The sequence below is a fragment of the Colossoma macropomum genome, unplaced genomic scaffold (genome assembly GCF_904425465.1).
Source record: "Colossoma macropomum unplaced genomic scaffold, Colossoma_macropomum, whole genome shotgun sequence".
Classification (NCBI taxonomy): domain Eukaryota; kingdom Metazoa; phylum Chordata; class Actinopteri; order Characiformes; family Serrasalmidae; genus Colossoma; species Colossoma macropomum.
In genome coordinates, this window is record NW_023494809.1 from 14,595,881 (window position 1) to 14,613,939 (window position 18,059).

Genomic DNA, 18,059 nt, shown 5'->3' on the forward strand with positions numbered 1-18,059 from the left:
AACACCCTTCCCCATGATAAAACTTGCAGTAACGCATGGCCTCTCGTGGATTATTTTTGTGATTTCAGTCAGGGAAAGAATGGTTCAAGCAGAAGAAATTTCATGCTTTGGAATGGCAGGACCTGAAGTGTGGAGTTCATACAAGAAAGCCCACCAACACTGGTGGATGCAGGGTAGGGATGCCCACCCTGAGTCCGCCAGTGGTTAAAAAAGTGCCCTCTAGGGTAGCAAAAACGAGAAGTGCCCTGTTGGCTGTTATTCCCGTTGTAAAAAATGATCGAGTGCCCTCTAAGGTGCCCCTTTGTGCAATAAATTATGATGACATGCCCTCTAGACAAGAAAATTCAATAAGGTTTTAACGAATGCCCTACCAGTGGAGAAAACATGATGCAGAGCCGTATAAGATGCCCTTACAATGGTCTAAAGTTAACATTCCCCAAGAGTGCCCTTCCACTGGAAAAGGGTGCCGTTTTGAAGTGTCCTCTATACTGCCCCTACGTGTTCCAAGGGTGTTCCAAGGGGGGCAAAATGTGATGCTGCATAGATTACTCCTACACATGAGAAAACATGGTGAAGTGCTCAATTAGGTGCACTTTAGGCTCCTCTAATGGAGAAGTGCCCCTCCAGTGGATAAAATATGATGCCATGCTGTAAAGGATGTCCCTACATCCTTTGTGTGAGAATGTGGAGAAGTTTCCTAATGGATGTACCTCCAGTGGAGAAAGTGTGATGTAGTGCCATATAGGTGCCCTCATAATGGGATAAACTTGGCATTCCCTAAAAGATGCCTTCAAAGATATCCTTCAAAGTGAGAAAACAAAATGAAGTGCCCTTGCAGTGAACAAAAGAAAATCCAAGTGACGAAAATTAGGTGCAGTGCCCTGCGGTCTTTCTTACAATGTGCTCTCTAGTGACTTTCCCAAAGTGGGTGCCATGACAACAATCTAGGGGTGCCACCAAATCCTTTGATAAGATTCTGAATTTACCTCTTAAACTCTGCTTACATTAAAAACACATTCAAACATTGTATGGCTTCTAACAAATCTTTTCTGTGTTTTTACAAGGAGATGATAAGTTAGGCTAATATCTAGCTAGCATTTTGATGTAATTTGCATTGTCCTTGTTTTTTATTTTTCAATGAACTCTTTAGGGTAGGTTAGATTATATTAGTGTGAATGGAACCCACAGCTGGGCTGGACACACACACACCAGAGACAGGGTTAATAGAGCTCAGAGACGTTTATTATAAGCTCAAAATACAGAAGTCGGCAAAGAATAGGCCGAAGCCTGAAAATGGGTGCAAAAAGCAAAGCTACACCTCATTTGAGGGGGTAAACGACTCTGCATACAACAGCATGATATACATGAACAGTAAACAATGTGCTTCTTTTTTCTTTCACTGGTTCCCTTTCTGTCTCCCCACACCTACAACTCAGACTTATGTCAGAAAAAGTAATCTATTCTAGAATAACAGTGGTGAACACATGAAAAAAGGAAAAGGCTTTGCTATGAGGATTTAAAAAACGGCAAGGATCTATACATCCTGCTTGATTCAGTTGCCGACAGTTCTGTGGCAATTTTAGGTTTATGTAATTTGAAACAAGAGCAACCTAAAACTGGTTTCATTACACAATTCGGGTCACCCCCCAAAGTGCTGTAAGTTCAGATTTATTAGTGTGGAAATAAGTTTGTACACAAACCCTACATCATCCCAGTTGGGACAGTAAACATTTCTTGTAGGAACGCAATATCAGTTTTCAAGCTTTTAAGGTGGCTGAATATCGTTGCTCACTTTACTGAGCCATTTAGTCCCATGTAAACCTAATGACAGGCCATCCAGCCGCTCCCTGTCACCCAACATATTAATTATAAAGTAAACCCAAAAGGGCTTAATGAAGTGTTCATATGTTAGATTGCCACTATCCTCAAGACGTCTAGGGTAAGGATTTTCTTATTTTCAAATTCAAAATGAGCATATAATTTTCAAAAAACAATAAAATTTCTCAGTTTAAACACTTGATATGTTGTCTTTGTACCATATTCAATTAAATATAGGGTTTAAATGATTTGCATATTATTGCATTTTTATTTTTATTTATATTTTGCACAACGCCCCAACTGGGTTGCAGTAATGAAATGAAGTGTTTGGTGTATTTTAAGTTATTTTGCTGACTCCTCACAGACACGGCCGCTCTCTATATCCTCACAACCGGAAACCATTGTTTGTGCATGTTCTAAAGTTACAATAATGCTAATTACCACTGGCCTTATGGAGTTTGCAATGCTATGTGAGCATCACATTAGCAGGGATGTACATTCACAATGAATGGCTTTAGTCTAGGTGTGGACATTTGAAGCTTGTATCAGACATTCAAGTGACATATTTCTTTGCCTTATATTTTGCATTTTTACATTCACTCCTTCAGTTACCTTCATTCTTCTATGTGCTAAGTCATGGTATTATCCACTAGACTATCAAGACATTGTCATTCCTGCCAGTATCTCTGCCCTAGTAGCTGGCCTATCCTGCCAGGCCTTTTTTGAGCCATCAGTTTATAAAGACTTTTGGCGTAGTCTGAAAAACTCCAGGAAAATCAGACGCAACCACATCTGACTTTTGACTGGATCTCACTGGGCTGAATTAACTTCTACTTTAGGACAGATAGTGTATCATGCCACATTCAAAGTCACAAAGATAATTTGTTTTGACCATTCCAATGCTAACTGATGCTAGAAACGCTGTTGTGAAATCATGAGTTCCAGGAGACCATAATTGGCCTTACTTTCTTTAGCCCTTCCTCAAGTCAAGTCAAGTCAATGTTTGTTTATTTATTCACAAAGCAGCTTTACAGAAAATCCAGGTGCAAGCCCCCATGAGCAAGCCAGTGGAAACAGTGGCAAAAAAAACTCCCTAAGAGCAAGAGGAAGGAACCTTGAGAGGAACCAAGACTCAAAAGGGGGAATCCATCCTCCTCTGGTCAGCACCAAATAGCAAAACAACAACACAAGCAGTATGAACAGAGAATAAGGTTTTACCATTAGTATAATATATTACAATACAGAAAAGGGGGAAAGCATGTGAAGCAATGGCTATGATTAAATAGTTTAGTGCATTCAGCAGAATCACCAGGAGTGTCAGTAGCATGCAGGTGAGGTTTGCACAACGTTATACAGCAGGAAACTCCATGGTGGTCAAACTGGTCCAGCAGTGGGCACATGATCAAGGCAGATGAAGCAACAGCATCAGATCACACAGGATGGTTCACACAGTTGTTCAGCTCGGCAAAGAAACACACAGAGAGTTAGTTCTGTTAAGAGAGACTGATTACAGTGTACAATGTTAACTGAGTGCAGCAGGGACTACAGTAGGTCTAACTATTACAGCCTAACTAAATGGGAGAGCAAGAAGGAAAAAAAGACTTGAGGGCTCCCTGAGATGTTAGCACCCCTTCGCTCCACCGTCAACAAACTTGAGTGAATGCATGACAGCAGTGGGACAACAGCAACAGCACTCCCAGTTTACCATAATACTTTATGTCCAACAACCCCAGATCTGCACCTTCCATCTAATGGGAAAAAGTAATTACCAAAGGCTTGACTAAACAAGTAGGTTTTTAGCCTAGACTTAAAGACTGAGGCTGTGTCTGAGTGGAACACCGACTGGAAGGTTATTTCAAAGCTGGGGGGGCATTGTTTGAAAGGGCTCCAACCCCTGATTGTAACTTTATTAATTCTAGGTACTAATAGTAACCCAGCACCTTGTGATCTAAGTAGATGTGATGGTTCATAATAAGAGAAGTTCACTCAGGTGCTGAGGGGCAAGGCCATTTAGAGCTTTATATGTCAGTAAAAGAATTTTGTAATCAATGCAGAATTTAGCTGGCAACCGGTGTAGGTTTGATAAAACTGGGCTGATATGGTCAAATTTTCTAGTTCTTTTGAGGACTCTGAGCATATTGGAATAACTTGTTCTGAAGCTTGTTAAGGCTTTTGCTGGAACATTCAGCCAGCAGGGCATTACAGTAATCCAGCCTTAAGGTAATAAATGCATAAACTAGCTTTTCTGGATCCTGTAGAGGCAGTGCATTTCTTAATTTGGAAATATTATGAAGATGAAGGAAAGCTATTCTAGTAATATTGGTTATACATGCATTGAAGGACTGATCGGGATCAGTCATGACCAAAGGTTTTTATAGATGTACCGATGCAACTGGGAAACTATGAAATTTACTATAGAGTAGGAGGAATTTACTAGACATCCAGTCTTTTATGTCCTTTACACAGTCCTTAATCTTAAGTTGAAGTTCATCTAGTTTGGTCAATATACACAATTGTGTGTTATCAGCGTAGCAGTGGAAATTGATGCCATGTTTACTGATAATGGTACCCAGCGGTAGCATATATAATGTGAATAATAGTGGTCCTAAAATAGAGCCTTGTGGAACACGATACTTACGTACAAACAGATCATTTACCCTTTAAATGCACAAACTGATAACTATCAGTCAGGTAAGATCTGAACCAGGAAAGAGCTATTCCTTTTACTTGTACTAGGTTTTCTCGCCTATCTAGTAAGATATAGTGGTCTGTCGTATCAAATGCTGCACTAAGATCAAGCAGAACCAGCAAAGATACACAAAGATACACACACACATTTTCTAAACCGCTTATCCTTCTGGGTCGTTTGGGGTGCTGGAGCCTATCCCAGCGGTCATTGGGCGAAGGCAGGATACACCCTGGACATGTCGACAGTCCATCGCAGGGCATCAGTTCATCAATCCACCTTTATTAAAACTTGGAGTACATTGAGGGAGACCCTCATTTACAATGTAGCCAAGCCAGTATGGAGATCAGGGACTGATAAGTTATATAGTAAAACCAATGCCGAAATGTAATTATTAAATTAAACCAAAAACCATCAAAATTACAACAATAGATTAACTTTATAAATGAGATAAAATAAAGATAAATAAAAAATATAATTAATGAAATAAAAGATGTAAAACAAAAGCTTGGCATTATTAAAATAAATAAGAACAGAATAAGAAAAATGAGAATAACTAAAAACATACTAAAAATTACATTAAAAGTTTACTAAAATCAAGTAAAACAGTTGAATGGAGGTGGTTGGAGACTAAAAGTTTAAAATGTTCATGTGAAACTATTGAGCGAAGAAATTCCTGTAAAAATTTCCAGCTAACTGGCGCACTGTAGCTTAAAGCGGATTTACCCAGTTTAGTAAAAGCTCTTGGCACCTGAAGGTAATCTAATCACTGGAATGAGTCTGGTTAAATGCATTGATTACTTTGAGCGTTTCTGTGATGTATAATGGCATATGGCCAGTAAGTGTTGTATACATTTTAAATCCCCGGGCCAACATTCCTTGGCCACACCACCACCCCCCCTTTTCCAGGGGACATATATACATATATTTTTTTTTTCTTTCACTTCGCTATTAATATCGCAACTCATCGTTTATTAATGATCATATAGATATAAGGTGATGTGGCACCACAACCACCCAACACCCCTCCAAACACCACCCCGCCACCCTCGCACCCATCCCCTGATTTGAGTGAAACAATGAACAGAGTATATAATAATAAATGATAATAATAATAATGACAAACTGGACATACAGAACAGACAAATACAGACACTTAACAAAACAATAAACAAGACAGTAATGCCCCCCCACCTTTTATGTAATTATAACGTGGGTAGTTATCAAATCCTATGTAGGTGTTTTAACCTTCCCCTGATGAGTTTGGAGAGAGAAATCAGCTCTCAATATATTGTAAAAATTGTGACCAGGTTTCCTTGAATAATTTTGTGTTATTTTTAAAATTTGCTGTGAGTCTTTCCAAGTTGCAGTGATCCATGAGGAGATTAAGCCAATGCTTTATCGAAATTTTGGTTCTGTCCTTCCAGTTCAGCAGTATAACTTTTTTGGCAATGGTAAGTGATATGAATATAAAGCATTTGAGGTGATTGGGTGCTGAAAGTGAGGAAAGGTCATTAAGTAGCGCTATAATGGGACATAAAGGGATGACAAGGCCCAAAATCTCTGATAGCCTGTCCATGACCTCTGACCAAAACTGCTGGGTCGGGGGACAATTCCAGAAAGCATGATAGTAGTTGTCTGTTAAAGCTGGACAATGTTGGCATTTATCACTGTGACTAAATCCCATACGGTGTAGTTTAGAGGCTGTGATATATGTTCTGTGAAGGGTTTTATATTGAATTAGCTGGAGTTTTGAATTGCTGGACATAGAGAAGATATCACAGCAAATATTTTGCCAGTTGATATTACATGTTTCTTTTATATCTGATATCCATTTTTCAGTTGGGAGTGAGATAGTGTTGTCCTTTGAGGCTATTTGTGATAACATTTTCTGAGGTTTTAGGGAGTGTAGTTTTAAGTAGAGGGGAGGAGTGTGATTGCAGAGATTTCCACTATTAACTGTCTTCTTTAGAACATCTTTGAGTTGTATATACTGAAAGTGACAATTATCTGGTATATTGTATTTTTCTTTGATGTCATCAAAGGTCATGAGCAAGCCACCAGAGAACAACTGTGCCAGGCTGGTTATTCCTCTCTGTTTCCGGGCTGAGAATATGAAAGTTGTTATTTATTAAAAACATGGGGTTATTCCACAGAGGAGTTTGACTGGAGGGAGAGTAGCTGTATTTAAGAATTCTGTTTGAATTCCACCATGCATTCAGGGTGGTACTTATTGTACTGTATTTATAAAATTTTGTTTTTTTTATAGCTTTGTCTATGAATGGGATACTATTAATGTCCAGTTCTTGAATTAAACTTTCCTCAATATCTTGCCAGGGTTGGTTTGAGCTAGTTGTCCAATGTCTAATGTAAAGCAATTGATGTGATAGAAAGTAGTAGTAGAAATTTGGGGCTCCAAGTCCTCCAAGATGTTTAGGTTTCTGGAGGGTAGCTAACTTGATTCGAGGCTTTTGGTGCTTCCAATAGAACTTAGTCACTGCATTGTCAAGAGAGGAGAACCAGCCTGACGGTGGGGTAACAGGGGTCATAGAAAACAGATAATTGATTTTAGGAAGGATATTCATTTTAACTGCTGATATTCAGCCAGTTAGAGATAATGGTAATTTATTCCACCTTTCTAGACTATCCTTTATTTCTTGCATTAAAGGTATGTAATTAAGTTTATACAAATCATTTATGTTAGAAGAGATATGAATACCAAGATATTTAATAGACTGGGCGATATGTTCAGATGGTATATCATAGACCTCGTCATCCCCGTTGAATTTACTTAGAGGCAGAAACTCAGATTTGGACCAATTAATGGAATAACCAGACACCCTGCTATACTTATTTATCAGATCATGAACTGATGGAAGGGATAGTGAAGGGTTAGTAATATACAGTAAAACATCATCTGCATACAGACTGATTTTATGGTGGTATGACTTTGACTGTATATCTGAGATTTTATTGCACTGATAGAAGCAGCCAAGGGTTCAATAAAAAGACAAAACAATAAAGGAGATAAAGCACATCCTTGTCGACTCTTTGTCGACTTGCCTCTTTGTAGCTGAAAGGGTCTGGATATATGTCTGTTTGTTGAGACTGAGGCAGAAGGTGAGTTGTATAATGTTTTTATCCAGTTGATGAAGTATGGGCCAAATCCAAAGTGTTTGAGAGAAGCAAAGAGAAAGGACCACTCCACTCTGTCAAACGCCTTTTCAGCATCCAGAGATGCTATTATACATGGTGATATATACGGAGATTTTTCGCTGTTATACATATGAATTAGATTGAATAACCTGCGTGTGTTCTCTGAAGACTGTCTCCCTTTGATGAACCCAGTTTGATCTGTGTTTATAAGAGTGGGTATGACCGATTCCAATCTGATTGATAAAGCTTTACTTATGATTTTTATGTCTGAATTGATCAGTGAAATGGGACGGTAGCTGGAGCAATCTGTGGATTTTTTATTTGGTTTTAAGATAAGTGTGATAAGAGCAGTATTCATATGATAGGGTATGGATGTATTTTCAAACATTTCTGAGATTGCTTTTAAAAACAGCGGTGAAATAAGAGGCCAGAATTGTTTGTAAAATTCTGCTGGGTAGCCATCCGGTCCTGGTGATTTATGGTTAGGCATTAGAAAGAGGGCTTTAGTGATTTCTTCAGAGGAAAGAGGTCTGTCTATAGATTCTGATACAGATGTAGACAATGTAGGTAGGGAGACGCTGCTCAAGAATGCTTCAATTTCTTCAATTGAGGCTTTCTTATCAGAAGTATAGAGATTGGAGTAAAAGGACCTAAATACCTCATTGATAGCTAGGGGATCCTGAATGATCCTACCAGAGGAATCTGAGATTGCTATTATTATTAATTTCTCAGTTTCCTGTTTTAATTGATTTGCTAAAATTTTCCCAGTTTTATTTCCAAATTCAAATTGCTGTTGTCTAAGTTTAAGCATATCCTGTTCGGTCTTCTTTTGTAGTATATTATTAAGTTCGTATTTAGTTTTCATTAGTTCTTTAATAATTGAATCAGTAGGAGTCTGAGAGGCCAGAAGGTCCAATCTCTTCACCTCCCCCTGCAGCTTTTGTTCTTTTACTAAGTCTTCCTTCTTCTTTTTAGAACAGTATGAAATGATTTTTCCTCTCATCACCACTTTTGCTGTTTCCCAAAGTGTGCAAGCTGTAATGTCAGGATGTTCGTTAGTTTCAATAAAGGCTGCCCATTCCTGGTTAAAATAATCTAGAAATTTTTTATCATTGAGTAAAGTAGTGTTAAAGCGCCATCTTGGTGGAGGGAGGGATTGATAGTCTGCTAGAAAGGTGATACTAATTGGGGCATGATCAGAAATAATAATACTATTAATATCTGAATGAATTATTCTGTGTGATAGAATTGTTAGACAAAAAATAGTCTATACGGGAGTATGACTTGTGGTAAGGGGAGAAATATGAATATTCTTTACTGCTGGGGTTCTGCAATCTCCAAATATCCACCAGTCCGTAATCTGACATGTATTGTTTAAGCAACGTTGCTGAATGATTATTTACGTTACATTGTGCTGAAGAGGAACGATCTATGCATGGGTTCAGAACTGTATTGAAGTCACCACCAATTATAAAAAATGAGTCAGAGAATTTAGATATTTCTGAGAAGAGTGAATGAAAGAAAGCAGGAGAATCTGTGTTTGGTCCATAAATATTTACTGAAGTTAATTTATCTTTCCCAATAGTGCCATGAATAATAATGTAACGGCCCTCTGGGTCGTTCAGTACAGAGGTACTTATGAATGGTATGTTCTTCCTGATCAGGATGGAAGTGCCACGTTTTTTTGAATTATATACAGAGTGATAAGCCTGGCCAATCCATTTAGCCGTTAATTTTCGAGACTCTGCCTCTGTAAGGTGGGTTTCCTGAATAAAACATATGTCAGATTTTAAACTATTGAGATGGTTTAACACTTTTGTTCTTTTGACAGGGGAGCTGATTCCTCTTATATTCCACGAGATTATTTTCAGGGATAGTACCATGATTGTTGAGGTGCCATATTACGTTGAACTGGCATGTAGTAACAATACCTACAGATGGGGAGGTTATATTTACAACAAGCAACAGAGACAGGACAGACAGGTACAGAGACTACATTCAGGAACAGACACAAAAAACAGAGTAGGTTGGTCATGGATGTGTGTGTGTGTGTGTGTGTGTGTGTGTGCGTGCGCACGCACACGCACGGGTTTAAATGGGCTGTAAACTTGGGTTAGCGCATTGTACTGACGAGAGAGAGAGAAAAGAGGCAACAAACGCATAGAGGTGCATTTCATATATGTTGGTTGCTGGATCGAATCAGTCTTTCCCCCTTCTTTTCCATAATCCTTCTTGTTTCAGAGAAGCCACGGTGTGATCTGTGAGTCTCTGAAAAGCTGGCCATTAATATATAATTTGTCCACAACTAGTGAGACGCGTTTGCCAGAGAGTTCCTTCATAAGCGGATATAACAGCTTGCGTCGCTCATTTAGGAAATTGGTCATTGGCGAGGAAATTGGTCATTGATACCAAAAGTTGTTCCTTTTAGTTCTCTTCCTTTGCTTTTTACAAGCTCTTTCTGTTTATAGTGTTCGAATTTAGCGATTATTGGTCTGGGTCGATTTTGTGAGCGGGCTCAGAGACGGTGTACACGGTGGAAGGAGATGTTTTTCACGGTTTCAGTCGGCAGTTTCAATTTCGTCTGCATAAAGTCTTTAATTAATAGTTCTGGATTATCCATTTCGTTTTCAAGTATTCCGGAAAAGATGAGATTGTCTCGCATATTTCGAGTTTGAATGTCAAGAATAGTTTCTTTCATTTCTTTGTTTTCCTTTTTGATGAGCTCGACTAGCGAGGTGAGTAACGCCACAGAGTTCTGGAGTTCTTCGTTGTTTCGTTTGAGGTCGTTTATCTGTTCTTGAGAAAATTCTAAACTAGTTCGTAGGTCTTCCACGTCCTGATGCAGTATTCCTAGTATATCTAATTTTTTTATTGATGTATGCCAGTACACTGACCTGTATTTCGATGGTGTTTAGATCATCCGTGTCAGTGGAGGAATCGGACAGAGATGACCAGCCAAACTTTTCACATGTATACAGCAATGGGTCTCCAGTAATGACTATTAAAACAGAGTAGTCTACAGAGTCTAAAGATTTTGGAGTAGTTGTAGATGCATTTCTGTGTATTACATCACCATAATCGAGGGCAGACAATAGTGTTGCTTCAACTTTTTCCTTGTGTGCATTGGGGAACATGCTTTTTTTTGATACATGAAACCAAATGTTTTGCCTCTTTTTACACGTAAGCATATACATATGGTGTTTAAAAGTTTATTTATCTGTGAATTTATCTGTCACCATTCAGCTTTAGCTTTTTTGATGCAGGAAGTACATTTATTTCTTAGCTGCCTGAAAGTAAGCCATTTTTCTCTGTCACCATTTCTTCCTGCAAGGTCCTATGCTTTATTTTTTGTATTGAACAAGGAATATATTTTAGAATTGAACCAGGGATTTGATCTACACTATAATGCCTTCACACACATATGAACTTGAGTGACATCCCATTCTAAAACCATAGGGTTTAATATGATGTTGTCCCACCCTTTGCAGCTATAACAGCTTCAACTCTTCTGGGAAGGCTTTCCACAAGGTTTAGGAGTGTGTTTATGGGAATTTTTGACCATTGTTCCAGAAACGCATTTGCGAGGTCAGACACTGATGTTGGACGAGAAGGCCTGGCTCGCAGTCTCCGCTCTAATTCATCCCAAAGGTGTTCTATCGGGTTGAGGTCAGGACTCTGTGCAGGCCAGTCAGGTTCTTCCACACCAAACTTGCTCATCCATGTCTTTATGGACCTTGCTTTGTGCACTGGTGCGCAGTCATGTTGGAACAGGAAGGGGCCATCCCCAAACTGTTCCCACAAAGTTGGGAGCATGAAATTGTCCAAAATCTCTTGGTATGCTGAAGCATTATGAGTTCCTTTCACTGGAACTAAGGGGCTGAACCCAACTCCTGAAAAACAACCCCACCCCATAATCCCCCCTCCACCAAACTTTACACTTGGCACAATGTAGTCAGACAAGTACCGGTCTCCTGGCAACCACCAAACCCAGACTCGTCCATTGGATTGCCAGACGGAGAAACGTGATTCTTCACTCCAGAGAACACGTCTCCACTACTTTAGAGTCCAGTGGTGGCATGCTTTACACCACTGCATTCGACACTTTGCATTGCGCTTGGTAACGTAAGGCTTGGATGCAGCTGCTCAGCCATGGAAACCCATTTCATTAAGCTCTCTACGCACTGTTCTTGAGCTAATCTGAAGGCCACATGCAGTTTGGAGGTCTATAGTGATTGACTCTGCAGAAAGTAATCGACCTCTGCGCACTATGCGCCTCAGCATCCGCTCTGTCATTTTACGTGGCCTACCACTTCGTGGCTGAGTTGCTGTCATTCCCAGTCGCTTCCACGTTATAATATCACTGACAGTTGACTATGGAATATTTAGTAGCAAGAAAATTTCACGACTGGACCTGTTGCACAGGTGGCATCCTATCACGGTACCCCGCTGGAATTCACTGAGCTCCTAAGAGCAGCCCATTCTTTCACAAATGTTTGTAGAAGCTGTCTGCATGCCTAGGTGCTTGGTTTTATACACCTGTGGCCAAGGGAGTGCCACGGTTTCCCCTTGTTCCTGTGTCTGTTACTTGCTCTGTTTTGTAGCCATGTGCTTTCTGTTTTTGTTTTGGTTCTTGTGCTCTGCCCCTTTCCCCGCCTTCCCTATTAGTATCCTCACCTGTCTGTAGTCTGTCTCCTCCCTGTCCCAGGTGTTCCCCATTTGTTGTAACCTTTATCTAGCCCTTTGTTACAATCAGTGTTGGTCTGGTCTACTTGTCAACTTTGTCTGATATAGTGGTTCTTTCCCTACCTTGTGTTTTGTTTGCTCTTTGTGTTTAAGCCTTGTAGTTTGTTACTTTGTACTGTGCTAATTTGTTTTGGTTATTAAAGTCTGCTCGCACTTATGTCCAGCTTCCTTGCTCATTCCATACATGACAGAAGACCAGACTGTTCAAAATGGATATAGTGAGCTTGTTCAAAGTACAAAAGAAGCTCATTGAGGAGAATACACTTAGGCTTCAGGAGGGTTACCGTTTGCTTCGCCAGCTTCAGCCGTTTCTCTCTGGTGGGGGTGAGAGGGCCACCTTGCTCTTGGCCCACATCTCCACCATCCTGGATGCGGAAGCGCAAACGCCGTGGGCATAAGGGCACTGAGGGTACAGCCAGTCCAGTAGCACCGGAACTGTCTGTGGCTGCTGAGCTTACTGCTGCTTCTGCACCCCAGGAACAGCCCATGTCTGCTTTCTCCACCGCTTCCCCTGACCAGCCTGCCTCCGAGGCCGTCACAGCAGGCCCGCCTGCCTTCCAAGGCCGTCGCAGCAGGCCCATCTGCTTTCCGAGGCCGTCACAGCAGGCCAGCCTGCCTTCCGAGGCCGTCGCATCAGCCTCTGAATTTCCAGACCTGCCCATAGTCTCTGTGTCTCCTGATCTACTTACCCCTGTGTGTCATGTGCCGGCTCTCCGGCGTGTTCCTGTGCCGGCTCTCCGGCGTGTTCCAGTGCCGGCTTCCAGAGTTTATGTGCCCCGGGCAGCTCCTGTTCCTGTTCCCGCGCCCAGGCTAACCTAAGAACTTTCAGTCTATGTTTTCTCCTGTGTCCAGACAATGTTTTACCCCACGTTTTGTTTCTGTTCCCATTTCTGTTAGAATGTTTGTGCCTGTTAACGTTACCGTTTTTGTATCCATTTCTAGATTTCCATCTGTCCCTGTTACTCTCATAGTTTCTGTCCCTGTTTGTTATACAGTCCCTTGTCCAGTCCCATGCCCAGTTTAGTTGAAGCTCCCAGTCTGGTGTCCTGTTTCCTCTCTAGTCTCCTGTTTGGTCACATTTCATGTCTTTCTGGTCCCTCCTCCTACCCAGCTCCCATGTCAGATGAGTTGTTATTCGCGCCTCGGGAGCTGCGCATTAGGAGGGGGGTTCTGTCACGGTTTCCCCTTGTTCCTGTGTCTGTTACTTGCTCTGTTTTGTAGCCATGTGCTTCCTGCCATGTGTTTGTGTTTGGTTCTTGTGCTCCGCCCTTTCCCCCACCTTCCCTATTAGTATCCTCACCTGTCTGTCATCGGTCTCCTCCCTGTCCCAGGTGTTCCCCATTTGTTGTAACCTTTATTTAGCCCTTTGTTTCAGTCAGTGTTGGTCTGGTCTACTTGTCACTTTGTCTGATGTAGTGGTTCTTTCCCTACCTTGTGTTTTGTTTGCTCTTTGTTTCTTTGTTTAAGCCTTGTAGTTAATTACTTTGTACTGTGCTAGTTTGTTGTTGGATAAAATTAAATCTATTGATGTTGACCTGTTGGGGTCATGCAAGTTAGGTCATGTTGGTTCTGTAATTAGTTGCATTAGCGACAGATTTCCACACGCTTCCTTCAAGTGATCGAACGCATTAGTTAACCAGTTCAGATTGGAATCACCTAGGATCAGCATTTCTGAGTTGATGTATGGCTTTAAAAGTCAGCTAAATCAACTACAGCATGAGAGGGTGCGGAAGGAGGTCTATAAATCCCAGTTACTACAAAACTATTATTGTGTCCTGTGCACACCTTTAGGGCTAAAAGTTCAAAACAATTATCTTTAGATAATGAATTAAGACTTTTATTTGAATAACACAATGACACATTTGTTTTAACCAGGACTCAATCAGAGCTACGATATACTGATCAGCTTGTGAAATAAAAATTTTCAGGTTATCCAGTGTATTTTGCTGAAGAAGACTCCTAATATTTAAGTAAATTATGCCTATGCCTTTTCTGTGTTTGAAACTAATAGGATCTGTAAATAATTTTGTTGCAAGCATAGGTTTTGGGGTCTGTGAGACAGTTTGGAGGCAGAGGGGTGACCAGTATGGCTTATCAATCAACCTTTATTTAATCTCGGAGAACATAGAGGGTGACCCTCATTTACAGTGTTGCCCAGTTGATACAGGAAAAGGGGATTGATAATGTGTAAGAACACACCAAATAATAAAAGTAAATTTAATAATAAAAATGGCTTAAATCAGATAAGTATAAAAAAGAAACCTTAATAAAAAATACATAAACAGTAAAAAATAAACAATAATTAAAGTGTAACTAAAATGTAAAAGTTAATAAAATCAGAAGATAAATAAAACAAAAGGAGGATAAGATCAAAAAAGGAAGCTTAAAATGACTGAAATAATAATAATAAAATAATCATAATTAAAACAAGAATAAGAATATGAATAATAATAAATAAATGGAAAAATGTGTTTCCCACCGTGCTGTTAGTGAGGGCCAACCAACTTTTTCATACATTCTGCATGATATGACAGAAACATTAAAAATATATGTTGTGTTCTAAAATAACTGGGGCTGCTAGATGCAGGAAGTAAGAGTCCAGCCCATGGTTCCCATCTTCACCAGTAGTCTTTCGTAGATTAATAGTAGTAAGAGATTTAGCTACTATGTTTGGAGAGAAGGGCTGAAGTGAATAATAATAATAATAATTATTTATATAGTACTTTTCATGCCGGTGGCAGCTCAAAGCGCTTTACAGACAGGTGATAAAACAGTTATACAAGAAATCATGAGTATTTATTTAGTATCAGGAGAAAATGAAACAGATCAAATTAGAAGATGAACACCACAAGACATAGAGTTTTAATTAAATGCTAAGTTAAAGAGATATATTTTTAGATGCTTCTTAAAAGTGAGCACTGAACTTGACTGTAATAAAAAGCATAATAACTGAAAGGGGCCTCTCCATGTTTTAAGTATTTTACAGACGGTATTTGTAGAAGGCCACTATCTGCAGATCTTAGATTACGTGCTGGAACATAAACAGACAGACACTCTGTGATGTAAGCAGGTGCTAGGTCATTTTGAGCTTTAAAATTAGGAGCAGAACTTTAAAATCTATCCTAAACGATACAGGTGGCCAGTGCAGTTTTTTAAAATGAGAGTGATGTGACCTCTCTTTTTTGTTTTTGTTAGGATGCGTGCTGCCGCATTTTGTACGAGTTGTAAGGGATGTATAATTTTCTTAGGAAGTCCAGTAAGAAGAGCATTGCAGTAATCAAGTCTGCTTGTAACAAATGCATGAACAAGTTTCTCTGCATCGCTCTGAGAGAGAAAAGGCCGAACTTTAGTGATATTTCTCAAATGATAGAAAGCTGCTTTAGTGACTGCATTTACATGTGGGATAAAACAGAGCTCTGAGTCTAAGATCACACCCAGGTTTCGTACTTCAGGTTTGGTATATGAAGCCAAAGAACCAAGTTTCTCATAAATAATTTTTCTCTGAGTTTCTGTACCAACGATCAATATTTCAGTTTTTTCATGATTTAATTGTGGAACATTGTGACATCCAGGGAGAAATATCTGACACACAGCTAGTTAGTCTGTCTACAGAGTCTTGATCTTCTCTGTACTATTTTTAGAAGGAAAACCTGACTGAAACTTCTCATATAATTGTTTGATATTAGATACGCATTTAGTTACATTTTCTGAGACTTTCCTTAGAAAAGGTAGGTTTGAAATTGGTCTAAAATTATTTAATATAGAAGGATCCATGCTACTCTTTTTCAGCAGAGGCTTCACCAGGGCAGTTTTAAAAGCATCTGGAAAAACACCTGTTGACAGAGAACAATTTACAATAGATAAAACATCATTGTGAACACAAAAACCATCTTAAGGAATGAAGTTGGAACAGGGTCAAAATCACATGTGGGCAAAGTTTGTTTACAACAGCTGTAAGCTCCTGATAACTGATAACAGAGAAAGATGTCATTACTGATGTAGGAGGCTTGTTGGGAACATTATAGAAGCAGCCTTGGAGCCAGCAGTGCAGCGCATAAAGCCTGCTGAACACCTCGCTTCCTCTCCGGTAGGTGGGGAGCGGTCCCGAGATGACGATCCTGGCTTTGGTTCTCTTCTTAATGGTGTCTAGAAGTAATCTGAAATGCTCCTTGAGGACTTCGCTCTGACGGGATGAGATGTCATTCACCCCAGCGTGAATTACCATGGTGCCGACGTCCCCATGTTTGCTCAGAGCCGCAGGAAACCGCTTGGAAATATCCAACACCTGGGTGTCTGGAAAACAACAGACAGCAGAATTACTTCCAGAGCAAGCTACTTTAAGATGTCTCGCTACAGAGTCTCCAATTATAACAACACTCTCCTGATTCTCTCTCCAAGGCATTGAATCAGGCGGCAAGCTGAGGGCTTCAAACTGGTTACTGGAGGTGAAATCCAGCAGGGGAGGAATTGGTGAAAACCTTCTCTTCCCCCAACCACGCTGGCATTCCCAACCCTGCTCCGGTGCGGGCGTGAAGATGGGCAATCCCAGTGTTAACCGTGATAGTAGCGCTCCATCAGGTGGAGTAGAAGTCGGCACTTGGCTTGACCCTGAAACTGCCGTGTACAGCGTGTCCCGGGCTGTTTCCAAAAGGGTTTTCTGCTCGTGGAGCTCAGTCTGCCACTTCAGGAGAGCCCTGATCTGCTGATCCAGCTGCTGCAGCTCCCTGCTCTGTGTCCAGAGTTTGCGTTCAGTGGTGGCCGCCATGTTGTCACCGTACAAACAAAGAAATGAAGGTTAGTTGAAAACAAAAAACAACACTGTAAGGGTAAAGAAACAAGTTACAAAATAAATATTCAGTTAAAGAAAGTAACTTGAAAGATTAATAACAAGATGAAAGAGCAAAAAATAACAATCAGTGAACGAGCAAACACAAACACGCGAAACATGCAACCTGTTTAGTCAAAAATGGCACCAGCCTTGCACATGCGCAGACCATAGCTCTGGGTAACAGTGGAGTTGATACCTAACAGAAGATTTGAAACAGTATTTTCAAAAATGTGAACAGGTTCAGCAAAATGTGTGTTAAAAACTCTACAGAGTTCCTTCTAATCAGATATTTTTTTTTAGGATTTTAGAGTTTTCCAAAAGTTTGAGTGTTTGTAGAGCTGGTAGTCAGGCCGAGATAATAATCTGATTTGGCCTTTCTAACTGCAGAGGTACATTCATTTCTCAGTTGACTGAAAATAAGCCAGTGGCTGAACATAAGCCAGTGGTCTCTCTCCCTCGTGCATCTGGCAATGGCCCAAGCTTTATTTCTAGAAAAATGAAGAAACTTCACTAGTAAACCAGGGACTTGATCTGTCTCTTATTCTTTAGTTTTTGTGGGGGCATGTTTACCGTACTGTCAGATATTATTTGCTAAAATGGTTTAATGCTATGTCAACATCTTTAGCATTTTTAGTGTAAAGTGAATTTCACTCATTGCTAAGTCAGATAAAAAGCTTGTTCATTAAAATGTTACAAATTTCTTCTAACCACCATCCAAGAGCCTGTTTTGTTCTTGCAACTGTTTCTTATGCATACGATGGGGCAGTGGTCACTAATGCCAAGGTCAAAGATTCTGAGGCAGTATTTTTTTTCCATTTTATTGGACAG

The 18,059-nt window shown here is 40.1% G+C and overlaps 1 protein-coding gene across 1 annotated transcript in view; it reads left to right on the forward strand.

Moving 5' to 3' along the window:
* LOC118798890 (nebulette-like) overlaps positions 1 to 18,059 on the forward strand; it is a 203,600-nt gene that overhangs the window by 86,241 nt on the left and 99,300 nt on the right. The gene's annotated exons all lie outside the window — the stretch shown is intronic.